Below are 12,569 nucleotides of genomic sequence, written 5' to 3'. Positions count from 1 at the left end.
GAAGTGTTACAAGTGGAACATAACAAGTAATACTCATATTTGTCTTAGACATCACCTCATCCATAAAATGGCAAAAGCTTGGTGTATGTATAGTAAACACATAGTAAGAATTTGTCAAATGAATTAGTTAAATGAAGGCACCAGTGTAAAAGCTTCAAGAAGAGAAATTAAAATGGGAAGATATATTTAATGACTGATTGCAATAGTACAGGCACCATTACTATTAAACCATGAGTTCGGTGTGGTAGTTACAAGCAAGAATTCTGATGCGGAAGCAGCTGGCTTTAAATGGTACCTCTAGTTGTATAGATTTGGTGATACCGACTGTCTGTGAGCGAGACTGTCCCCATCTGTAACAGAAATTGTAACAAAATATTAATATGAATAAGTAAGTGAATAGAGTAGAATGTTTATTAAAATAGTAGTTTTCGTTATTATTTCTTCTACTTAAGTTTAACTCATTTATTCCGAGGATTGGAATTTTTCTGAGTATTTGCATGAAGTTATATGTTACCTAGAAAAATTCAAGGAATTCAAGAATTTGAAGAGAACATATTTCACCATGTCCCACTATCAGAGGCATTCCAAAAATGGATCAATAGGCATTGAAGGGTTACAAATCGGCATACTGGCTACTGTACCCTAAATAGAAGAGAATCAAAGTCATCTCTGCCTTAAACACTTTATCCCCTGTAATAAATTTTAAAGCAATGAAGAAATAGAGGGGAGAAGAAACATTTAGGGAAATTGTCAAGGTGAAGGAAGAAATAAGTATGTAAGAAATAAGGCAGTGATAACCAAGAATAGAATATGGGAAGAAAAATATCATCTATGAAGGGCAAAGATTACTTTGAGAAACAATAGAAAGTAAGAATTACGTGAGATGATTTCAGCCCAGCAGTTAATCACTTTAATTTCATTCCAATCTTTTGATCTCCCAAGGGAAAACCAAGCCAAAGGAAGTAAATTTGAAAGTGCAATACTTTTATTGTATAAGTCTAGTTTCCTATATGTTAAATAGCCTTCACACTTTCATTGTCCATTAGGGTATCTTTTTCTTTTTTTTTTTTTTTAAAACTGAGTAATATAGATTTTCCTTGACAACTGATACAGGCCATGTACTCCCAGTTCTATGTGTTTGGCTTAAATTTATTGAAGAGCAATAGTGGCTTAAAACCATATTAGGGTATATCTGTTTAATGGCTGGTTGAGAAAACCAGACAGGCCTTCAAGTAGGGCCCAGTGAATTGGAGTATGCCTGTGAGCTGACATGGTAATTCAAAGTCCTCAGCAGAGCAGCAAAGTAATCAACAGTCACTGAAAGCGACTGGCACTTTAATTCTCAGCAGTGGTCCCTCCGGATCAGGACGTAAGCATAATGGCATAACTGCACAGAGCAGCCTACTTTACTGACTTCCGTGCCAGTCTAAAGACAGACAGGACCAATCATAATTTACTTGGCATGTCTTTCATCCCTCTATCTTTTTATTTTAAAATTCTGCGTTTTTTTACAGGAAATATCTGTTTTGTTCTGTCTGGGATGGGGGGAGTGGTGCAAGGGAGCCACTCTGGCCATCTATAATTCAAAGAACAAAAGCATTTCAGTCTCATATTCCTAGCAAATGCATTTGTTCCATACATAAAATAAAATATTCTTGTATTCTACCTCCATGCTAGGTTTATTTTATGCTTGAATCGGGGAAAAGGAGATACATTAAGTGATAATCATGTGCTCAGCTTCAAGATGTTAGAATCTCGCTGTTGACCTTTATACGGTAGCCTGTTTGTGAAAACAAGTCATGGGGAATGAAGTCAGCAAATTAGGCTCTATAAGAGAAAGGAAAAAAGCTTTAGACATAAGCAAGAGGCTATTTTAAAAACAGCTTGCTGCATGAAAATATTTAGTCAGTGAGAAAGTGAACTGGAAAACCAAATTAGGAGCTTTAATATAAAAATCTAGACTTTAGTGAGAAATGCTTAAAAAGGAAACTCACTGAATTAGTAGAGCGATTTGTTGTAGAAGGTAATCCAACATGGCAGTTTGTTCATAGTTTGAAAGAATATAGAAGAGAGTTAAGAGACAGATTAAAACTTCCACATTTCTTAACTAAGTATATTTGGGAGACAATCCAGAAGACTAGATTTAAATTGGAAGAATGTCAATTTTCTGCTTCTTATCCAAAGTAGGATAGAAAAGGATATGTCAAGACAATGTATGCATTTAAGTATAAAATACTGAAATGCAAAACTTATCATGTGAAGACGAAATAATTGAGATAAAAACAGTGTATACATTGTCAAATAATACTTGCTTGACAATTTCTTAGTAAGTATTTTTATTTTTTTCAAAGTGAGAAAAGATAATTTATTAAATTGGAAGTTGAAAATGAGTAAAAGTTTCTGTATAAATAAATCATATACATTTTAATTACTTATAAGCTTGAACAAGTCTCATTAGAAAAACAGTAAAAAAAAAAGTAACAGTATTATATATAGTCAATTATCTAAGACACTTTAGAGACAAGTGAAAAGTGCCTTTTCAGAGTTTAGGATTTCTTGGTGAGGAATGTTATTTGGCAACCTGATGAAATCTTCATTTCTGTATGGGTTTAGCAGTAGGAACTACAAAAGGGCAATAAGGTGAAAAAATTTTATGTTGAGGGTGAGAAAAAAGATTTGAAGCAGCAATATGTCATGGAGATCAAGCTTTCAAGGGGCAATCAAGAATGCTCAGCTACATACAAAGACCATGACCAATTCCAGAAATAAGTCACAGCAGCCTAAAGTACAGGGCTACAAGTATGAGAAATGTTAGGAAAATGAGACGTGAATATGTGTGTGAAAGGATTCCTTAACTGAGGTGATTTCTCGTTGTCCAAAAAACCTGTCCCATCCTTTCCCACTTTTAGGCCTTTTGGAGGGTATAGAGGAGTAAAAAAATGCAACTAAATAATATTAATGAGGTTCAGGAAAGAACCTTCTCTGTGGGATGATGCAGTCATTACTTTTTTTTTTTTTTCTTTTTGGTACCAGGGATTGAACTTGGGACCTTGTGCCTGCAAGGCAGGCAGCAGAACCACTGAGCTAAATCCCCAGCCCTGCAATAATTACTTTTAAGTCAAACAAACAAAGCAATCATTGATCCTGTCATTTGTCCAGCAAAAATAATGCATGCAAAAGGATTAGCAAGGTGTGTGACACATAGAAGTTGTCAGTAAAGAGCAGCAGACATAATTATTCCCTCTCATTATTACTATTACATCGTTAATAGAATTAGTATTACTATTACTACTTTTATTAATTGTCAAATTCTTATCCTGCACAACAAATTTTTGAGATTAGCAACTATTGTAGTTCTTTTTCATTTTTATTCCTATAGCACTTAACATTGCATGCAGTATAGCACTGATTAAAGAATGATGATATTAATGATAGAAGGGTAAAACACAGAAATGTTTGCAAAGCTGCAGCCCACATGCATACAGACAACTCGAAATTGATTCGATGGGGGCTTTAAAAGAGGTCTGTACAGGAGGATTGTCAGATCAAAGAAGAGAAGTAATTAAAACAGGGACATTTCTCAGAGGACTAGATCCCTGATCCAAATCTAAAACCATGTGAAGATGAAGACAGAAAGAGTGAGATTATAGTTTAAAACAAGCTTCCACTGGGCTGGAGATTTAGCTCAGTGGTGCCACTGCCTGACTCACAAGTGCAAGGTCCTGAGTTCAATCCCCAGTACAAAAAGAGAAAGAAAAGAAAAGAAAAGAAAAGCTCCCATTGTTGATGATAACACATACACCAAGGCATAGATTGAATAAAAGACCATGACATTCTTATTAGAGGTAATGCTAAGGTTAAAGCTTAGGATGATAGAGTGAGAGGTAGGAAAGCAGACCTCACAAAAGTTCTTTTGGATTACCATGCCAAGTTACTCACATTTTATCTGCACAGGGATTGGTGGAGAGGTTTTATATTGAAAGCTAAAAATAAATGATGCATTTTGGAAGGATCCACTTTATTGCAAGACAAATAGGATCTTGAAGATGAGAAGAATGGGTTAGGGAAGTCGATGAGAGAAAATTTTCCAGAAGAAAAGAGAAAGCAATATCAACAGATGAACAAGAGAAGTATCTATTTTGATATAAAAATGGGGGGCTGTGATATCTGAAAGAACAGATTCAGTGGAGTCATGAGAGTAATTGATAAGTTAAGGCATAAATAAATGGAGGAGAACCAAGTAGAGTGTATTAACCAGCTTTCCTGTCACTGACAAACGCTATTCAACATCCACAACTCAAGGGGGGGAAGACTTAATTAGGTTCATGGTTTTAGGGGATTAAGTCCACGGTGGGCTGGCTCCGAGGGAAAAATACCATGGCGGTAGGGCGTGGAGGAATAAAGCTGTTCATTCGGTGGTGACTCAGAAGCGGAGCATGAGCAGCGTCAGAGAGGAAGGGGCCAGAGACCACATCTAGTGCCGGAGTCTCTCCTTCGTGACCCATGCTGACACACAGCATGACTGATTTACTAATTCCCCAGGAGGCTCTCCGGCCAACCAAGTTGACAAGATTAAGTTTAATGCATAAGGATTATTCTCAGGGAGAAAAAAAGAAATGTATAGGAATCATAGGGTAACATATATCCTCACGAAAGTACTACGGATTGCAATTTGTTTTAAAGTAAATAAGGTTTGAAAATGTTTACAACTCCAGAAAATCAGGAGGAGAGTGGCAAGGTGAAAATAGAAAACAGACTTTCACTTATGGCCACAGCAAAATTACATAACAGAAAGTCAGGGTCTGCTTCAAGGAAGGACAACTCTTGTAGTTAGTTCATAGGATCCAAACCCTATGCTCAGATTAGTATTCTGTACTGGATATATTGAAATTATTTATAATTTTCTAATAAGGTACCTTGCAAGTTGAAGGATTCATATTAGCTGATTTCAGGACCGACTACAAAGCTGCACAATCAAAAGAGTATTCTCTTAACTGAAAATAAGCACAATGATAAAGTTAAAACCCTATAAATATACCAAGAGTGGTCAACTGATCTATGTAAAGATAGAAAAATCAGTTCAACAAAATAAAAGAAAACATTTCATCAATTGAATGTCCATATGAAAATGGGAGGTATACATACAACCTTACCTTTTCCATCACATGTACCTTAAAAATACATCACAGACCTAAATGTTGCCACGGTGTGCAATCATGGTGGTGTAGAGAAAGAAAAACCACTTAAAAGTGACCCTTAGTTCAATCCTTGAGAGCATCAGAAGGGCTGCTCAGACAAGAACACCAGAGTTAAGAAGACTCCCAGGAGAAGCAGCAAAGCTGAGAATTCTCAAGCTTTTACTTAGAATATCAGTGTAAGGGAAAAAGGTAGAAGCAAAGTGGTTTGAGCAAGGACCCGTCTCAGGGCTGGGCAGTTTTCTTGGGGAAAGGGGGCGGACAATGAACAGACTCAACATGCCTTACTAATCTAAACTTCTTAGTGTTTAACCATTCACTCCTCACAGAGCTTACAAGCCTTTGTCCTGCAGTTTAAACATTCACTCTTTGGCCAAGTCCCTCACAAAATGCCTAACAAATCTATACAGCTTCTAGAGCAAATCGGGTAAAATATTTAGGAGACATGGGTTTTACTGATATTTTTAGATACAATACCAAGATACAATCCAGGAAAAGTTGTAGTTGCTTTAAAGTTATTTTTTTTGCTTTGTGAAAGACACTATCAAAATAATGGAAAGACAGGCTCTGGATAAGAATATTTGGAGACTATGTATCTGATAATGAATCTGTATTTGAAATAGGTAAAGAAATTTAAAACTCAAAAATACAAAGCAAACCAATTTTAGAATGGGCAAATTTGAAAAGACCACATTAAAGAAGACATGCAGATGGGAAAAAAAAAAGCATATGAGAGACTGTTCAGCATCACATCATCGGGGAATTACAAAGTAAAACAAAGATGAGATACCAATACGTACTTATTAACACAACTAAAAGCAAAATAAAACACCTGATAATACCAAATGCTAGTAAGGAATCAGAACAGAAATTCTTATGACTGGTGAGGAGTAAAAATGAATACAGCCACTTTGAAAGACGATTTACTAATTTCTTACAAAGCAAAACACATCTTTCCAATGATTCTAATACTGGTATTCCCAGATAATTACCCACCTGATATGAGGACTATTAGACACCTTCCTAACAGGTTTATATTAATTCCCCTCTTCAGAGGCTGTAGGATGGTAGTGTGACAGAACATGATGGTAAAAATTCATGATACATCAAAACCACTGCCTAAGGCCCAGAATCCAAAGTGGAAGGAACTGGAGTCCCTCAGGCTCCTTTGAGGACAAACTAGGCTCCCATATCCTAAAACTTTGTACCATCCCCAAGAGTGCCATCTTCGGGACCAAGTCTTCACTAATATGGGTCTTTGGGGGATATTTAAGATTCAAATTTAGTAAAGACTTAAGTTCACATAAAAACATACATAGGAATGATTACAACATCTTTTCTCATAATCCAAATATGGAAGTACCCAAGATAGCCCTCAAGAGATGAATGGAAAAACAAAATATGATACAGCTTATGTTAGAATATATTGAATAATAGAAATAAATTAGCTACTGATCCACAGAAAGATATGGATGAATCTTAAACATTCATTGCTCAGTGAAAAATGCCCAACTGAAAGGCTACACACAGCATAATTCCATTTATATGTAACTCTGGTAAAGGCAAATCTAAAAAGACATTGAAAATATCAGAGATGCCTGGAAATATAGGGGAGAGGAAGAGAGTTAAATAGATGATGTTCAAGTGGTCTCCTGTAGTTGGAGAACTATTTTGTATGATTCTATAATTATGGATACATAGCATTAGTCATTCACCAAAACTCATTGAGATTTTTTTTTTTTTTTTTTTTTTGTACCAGGGATCAAACTCAGGCCCTTGTGCCTGCAAGGCAGGTGGCAGCACCACTAAGCTAAATCCCTGGCTCAATATTCCTACTGTCTTAATGTGCCAATCTTTTGTAATTTCAATGCATTGCAATCAAATTTGAAATTTGGGTATATGATCCTCTGAATGAAAGCAACACATAGTGTTCCCACTACAGTCATTGAGCTTTTTAACATGAAGTATGAACCATAATACAGGTAAAATTTTCAAAAAATCATTTAAACCAGACATAGTGGCATACACTTGTAATCCTAGCACTCCTGGGAGGCTAAGGGAGGAAGACTGCAAGTTCAAGTCAAGCCTGAACAACTCAGGGACTTGGCAAGAACCTGTCTCACAATAAAAAATAAAATAAAAAGGAAGCTAGTATAGTTCAGTGCAAAGGCTCTGGGTTCAATCCCAAGAACTACAAAAGAAAACCATTAGTCAGTAGGGGGTTCTTAAGACCAAATACAGAATATAACAAAATAGCCTAACAGTATTACAAAGTTATGATATAATTTAACTGAAGGGGATAAGTTATAATCTAAGTAAATTTGGAACTGAGTGGTCTGTCAATCTAATGGCAAAAGGAACTGTATGTAAGCGCTATATCTGAGTTGATAAAGTTGCTTGCCATAACAGAACAGGTGAACCATTTTGAAATTGCTATGTTTGTATAATAGTAAGTAAAGCAAATTCGGAGAAGACGGTTGGAGCCCAGTTGTTCATATTGGAGTGGAAGTTACAGGTACAGAAGATAATTCCAGTGTGATCGTTGCTGTGATGAATTAAAGTTTGAGACATCCCTGTAAATTCATGTTTAGCAATACAGATCCAAGTGGGCTGGGTTTCAGTTTGTGTTCCTAAGAGTTGCAAGAGACCAACAGCTAAGCACCCTGAGGACAGGACAAAGAGTGGATGGGAGAGATGGTTCCTCTCTCTTTGGTAACAATAGTCCCAAGAGCCACAGCAGTAGCAACAAACCCTAGCACTGGCCATGAAAGTTAAAAAAATCTTTGCAAAGATTCAAAGAAAGTAGACATTCCAAAATGGTAGGATTACACAGGAAAGAGGATCCTAGCTTTCAACTAAGTTTTGTAGTCAAAACCATTTAGACTGACACCCAAGCTCCTAAGTGTCAAGTTCATACTACCTGGGGCTGATTACGACAGCCTCACACAACTGCAACCAAGTGTTATACTTCATATACATGATTCATAATGAAGGAAATGCTAAAAAGAAATAATCATTCAAACTGTATTGGTATGTAAGTGTGTATTCTTCTTGTTCACACTTTGCAGAATTAGCAGATTGTTAGTTGTTAAATATAGTTTTCCAAGAGAGTAAATCCAAAGTTTGCTAGAGACCAACTGCTGAGCTACTCTGAATTTTCCTGGTTAGAGAACCAAGTATTAACCTATTTCTAAATAGTATTTCTCTATAGCCTTAGAAATAGGAACTGATTTCAATTCACGGAAAAAAACCTGTAGGAGACATAGGAGGTGCTTGGATTTAAGAACACAATAAGTCTATGGAACCAAAATGATAGAAAAAGAAAAGTGAATTGCCAATTTGACAGGAGAAAATCCAGTATATGCCACACATAACATTGTGCAATAAGAATACAACAGTTAATGGGATACTGACTTTTTCTGCAGAAATTCATCTTTAGAAGCAATAGATAAACGTAACGCACACACTAATGCACATGCCAGAGTGCTAACCGATTTAGATACATGTGATCAAATTCAGCAATGACCCAAAGTGAGAGGTGTTTAATTACACCTACACAGGCATATTGAGGATGAGAGAGTGATGAGTTAGTCGTTCAGCAGGCAAGAAGAGGAGCCAGAATTGAAATCCAGAATTCAAGCCCATCATAGCTGACAACCAAGATTTTCTTTATTGTTATTATTTTTTTCAGATTAAGCTTTATCCTTTTGTTAACCTTCCAATCCCTAGGTTTAAATTGTGACAATTATTGATGATAATTCTATTATAAGGCTATAGCTCTGAATAGGAGTTCCATCTAGTAATTAGGCAAATGAATATCAAAGCTCACAAGATATTACATTTATTGTTCCTCAGCTTCTATATAGTCACTGTTACTGAACTTGCTTGAATATCATCAAAGTTCCACCATTAAAATCTTAATTTTAAAAGTTAGATACAATTTTAGAGAGAAATATATGAGGTGACTTTCCAGTTTTTACTCATGTCAATGACTATAAATAATCTGGCATTTTAAAAGGGCAAATCTGAGTGAATTGATGTTCAAAAGTCAGTTTATAGCCTGAAATTTAACTTCAAAACTCCTACTTTTATTGGTTCATACACCTAGGAGAGACTTGTGATCAGTAGTTATTCATTTTTGCTGTATCATGGCCTTTAAAAATAACTCGAGTAGCATACAATTTTATTTTTAACTCCTTTTCGTACACAGCATTATTTCCAATAGCATTGTCTACCATCTGAGTGCCAACAGCTCACCTTCTGCTGTGTGAAGAACGCACCACTTGCTTGGCTTCCCCCCAACCACGAAGTGTTCGGGAGGGTAACAGATGCTGCCTACCAGGCTGTCGGGTCTGAAATAATGCAGGAGCGAGCCACGATTCTGCTGCCCTAGATGAACACGCTGAGGGCCACGTGAAAGACATTACTTCAAGTAAGGATTCCTCCACAACGTTTCTAGAATGTGAAAACACAGAATGTGGAGCCCAAAGCAGAGCAGTAGAGAAGAAAAGTAATGTCACCATAATATTCTCCCACATTTTCCATTACACTTTACTTATAACCCTTGCCCTGTATTCAACTAGAAAGCGTTAATTTCTTCAGACAGCAGACCACCATTTGGAAGGGTAGGCTTCCTCACTGAGAAGGCGCCGTGCAGCATTCTGGGGAATGGTTCTCAAAGTCTCAGCTACGACAAAAAGAGAAATTTGGCCCCATTAGGCATCCTCTCAAGATAGAGGGTGCCAATTATAAAATCTCAGAATGTAAAATTCCCTTATCCTCCCATCTACTAGGTTTATGGATGAGAGAAGTAATCCAGAGATGGTTGAAGATCCAAAATTAGTATCTACTCTCCTTGCCTTCTAGTGTAGGTTTTCTAAGAAGGGTGTTTCTACATTTCAGCTGAATCTCATTGGAAATCGTGCAAATCAAAAATAACTGGAAGCGTAACAGATAAGTTTCCTTCCAGCCTTGCGTGGTGTCATCTTAAGTAATTCATGGAATATTTGGGATTTTCTTCCTAAGGTCTCTTTCTTCATTCCTCACCTTCATCAGCATTGCAAGACCAACAGTATATTGATATATTTGTTTTTCACTAAGATGTACACAGTCAACAAGAGTTTGCAGGGAGGAGATTGAAATTTTTCATTATAATTAAGGACTTGTTTGATACCATTTTAACCACTCCCACCTGTTGTGGAAAATGTTATAAAATGTATGTAAGTTAGAAATAAATTGACAAATTTTGAAGATTTTTTGTGTTTGCCTTTCTTCTGTTTAATTACCTTTTATGCCATTTTGCTTTACATTCCATTAGCACTTCTGATCTATAAAAGTATCTGAGTTCTAGTGCGGTCACTATTGAAGACAAGAGAAAAAGATTCTAGGCCTGGATTTTGGAGCAATTTTGACCAAGTTTATGGTGGAGGATTAAAATTGTACATGTCATTTCACTGCAGTAGTAAAGGGCACAAAATCACTATTTTTAGAATGAAGGTTATTTATCAACATATTTTACGTGAGTCAATAATTCAAGTCTCCCTACCCCGTTGTGCATCAACTGTGAAAAACGACTTGCAAAGGCACCAGTAGTTTACCCAAGTTTGTGTCTGTTTTCGAAGTAAGATGTTGATTATTTTAAATAGCCAGTGGAATGTCAAAACCAGTGAAATAGAAGACTTGTTTTGAAAAGTCTGGGAAGCAATTTACTTGGCAGCAAAAGTTCTTGCCCAGAAAAAAAAAGGGGGAGGGGATAATGCCAGCATTTAAACTTAGAATAAAATTGTTACAAGACACAGAGTGATAGAATGAAAAGGTTTCACTTTCAAATAGCAAATAAAATGACACAATGATGGTGCCATCCCTCACAGCACAAGGGGTCTATATAAAATCTCAAAACCAACAGCTTCTCGCCAGATTACCAATAAATCCCACACTGTAGTGCATGTAAGACTTGCAAGTTATGTTGAAGTTCAAGAAAGCTTTTCTGCTGCAGATAGCTGCAATAAACAATTTAAGATTTTGCAAATATAAATTCTGTCTTGGAGGAACTTGTTTGGCATTGGTATTAACAGTGGCCTTTTAACAACTGTCTTCCTAAGAGGTCTCACTTCCCTCGTAAATTAACGTCACCATACATCAATTTCTTCATAATAATGTACTGGTGTCAGACATTCTAGTAATGATAATTGGGGAAAAGATTCTAAGTGATGGTAGAAAAATGGCTGACAGTATTAAATAATGGATGTGTACTTTGAAATTCTTTTCAGTCCCTCTGTGAACTATGGAGAGGTTTCTTAACTGCCCTGATGCATTCAGAAATTTGGTGGGGGTCACTGAGAAAGAATTTTTAATAGTATATTTGAGTCAGAAGGTAAATTACAGATTTTGTTGAGTGTTTGAAGAATGAAGAATAAAAACGAGCCTGCTTAATGCAGTTTTCATCACATTAATCAGTTCAATAATTGTGAAGCCTATCTGAAATATTTTGACTTCAAACGACAAGAGTGTTAGATTTAAAAGCAAATGGAATTTTTGAACAATCATGTGACAAAGGGGAGCTCTGAAATGTTTTACTGCCTTTTTGTCTTGTGAGTGAGGAAAGGTACTGGTATACCTCGTCTTACTGAACACTCCCAGGGGAATCACAATACAAAACTGAGCAGTGTCTCCTGAACAACCTTTTACAATAAGCGCAAAACGGAACAGTGACCTCTTCTCTGAATCCTCTCTGCCTGAGAACTTGACTTAGAGAAAAGAAGACAAACTTTGTGAATTCTGCAATCATATCTACAAAATGAGATTTTCATTTTTCCTTATACAAGTTATTTATTGATATGAAAGGAGAATAACTTGCCATTCAAGGAAAAGTGCAGAACCACTGACCTGCAGCACGCAACTGTTTTATGAGCGAGGAACTTTATTCCTAACAAGACGACCATGAAGAGTAAGGGTGGAGACTGTATCATTCCAATTGAAGAGATCGCTTATGAAATTATCACAAGTGTAACTCTGTGAAGCAAAACAGAACAAATTTCTTAATAAAGGAGTAAATTCATTATTTATGCTTTCAAAGTTAACACTTTACTACATAGCAAGACTTTGTCTCAAAAAACAAGTAAATAAATAACTAGACAAGAAAGATATATAGAGATATATAGAGATAGATAGATATTCAAAGTTAACACTTTACTACATAGCAAGACTTTGTCTCAAAAAACAAGTAAATAAATAACTAAACAAGAAAGATATAGAGAGATATATAGAGATAGATAGATAGATAGATAGATAGATAGATAGATGATAGATAGATAGATAGATAGAGTTTATAACTACTGGACCACTATTTTGAGCCTGACCATGTCACTCTTTGGA

At 36.1% G+C, this 12,569-nt stretch overlaps 1 long non-coding RNA gene across 1 annotated transcript; it reads right to left on the bottom strand.

Moving 5' to 3' along the window:
* Window positions 1-245: 245 nt before the first annotated feature.
* Window positions 246-12,196, bottom strand: LOC104876494. Its single transcript, XR_784348.3, has 4 exons — window positions 12,081-12,196; window positions 9,453-9,650; window positions 4,917-4,994; window positions 246-350 (listed from the first exon to the last, which is right to left on the bottom strand). It is a non-coding gene; the product is annotated as an uncharacterized LOC104876494 (long non-coding RNA).
* Window positions 12,197-12,569: the final 373 nt, after the last annotated feature.

This window comes from Fukomys damarensis, unplaced genomic scaffold, assembly GCF_012274545.1.
Source record: "Fukomys damarensis isolate Sample0158 unplaced genomic scaffold, DMR_v1.0_HiC HiC_scaffold_15, whole genome shotgun sequence".
Lineage (NCBI taxonomy): Eukaryota > Metazoa > Chordata > Mammalia > Rodentia > Bathyergidae > Fukomys > Fukomys damarensis.
The sequence above is the reverse complement of the archived record's forward strand: the minus strand, read 5'-3'. Positions and strand labels throughout refer to the sequence as shown.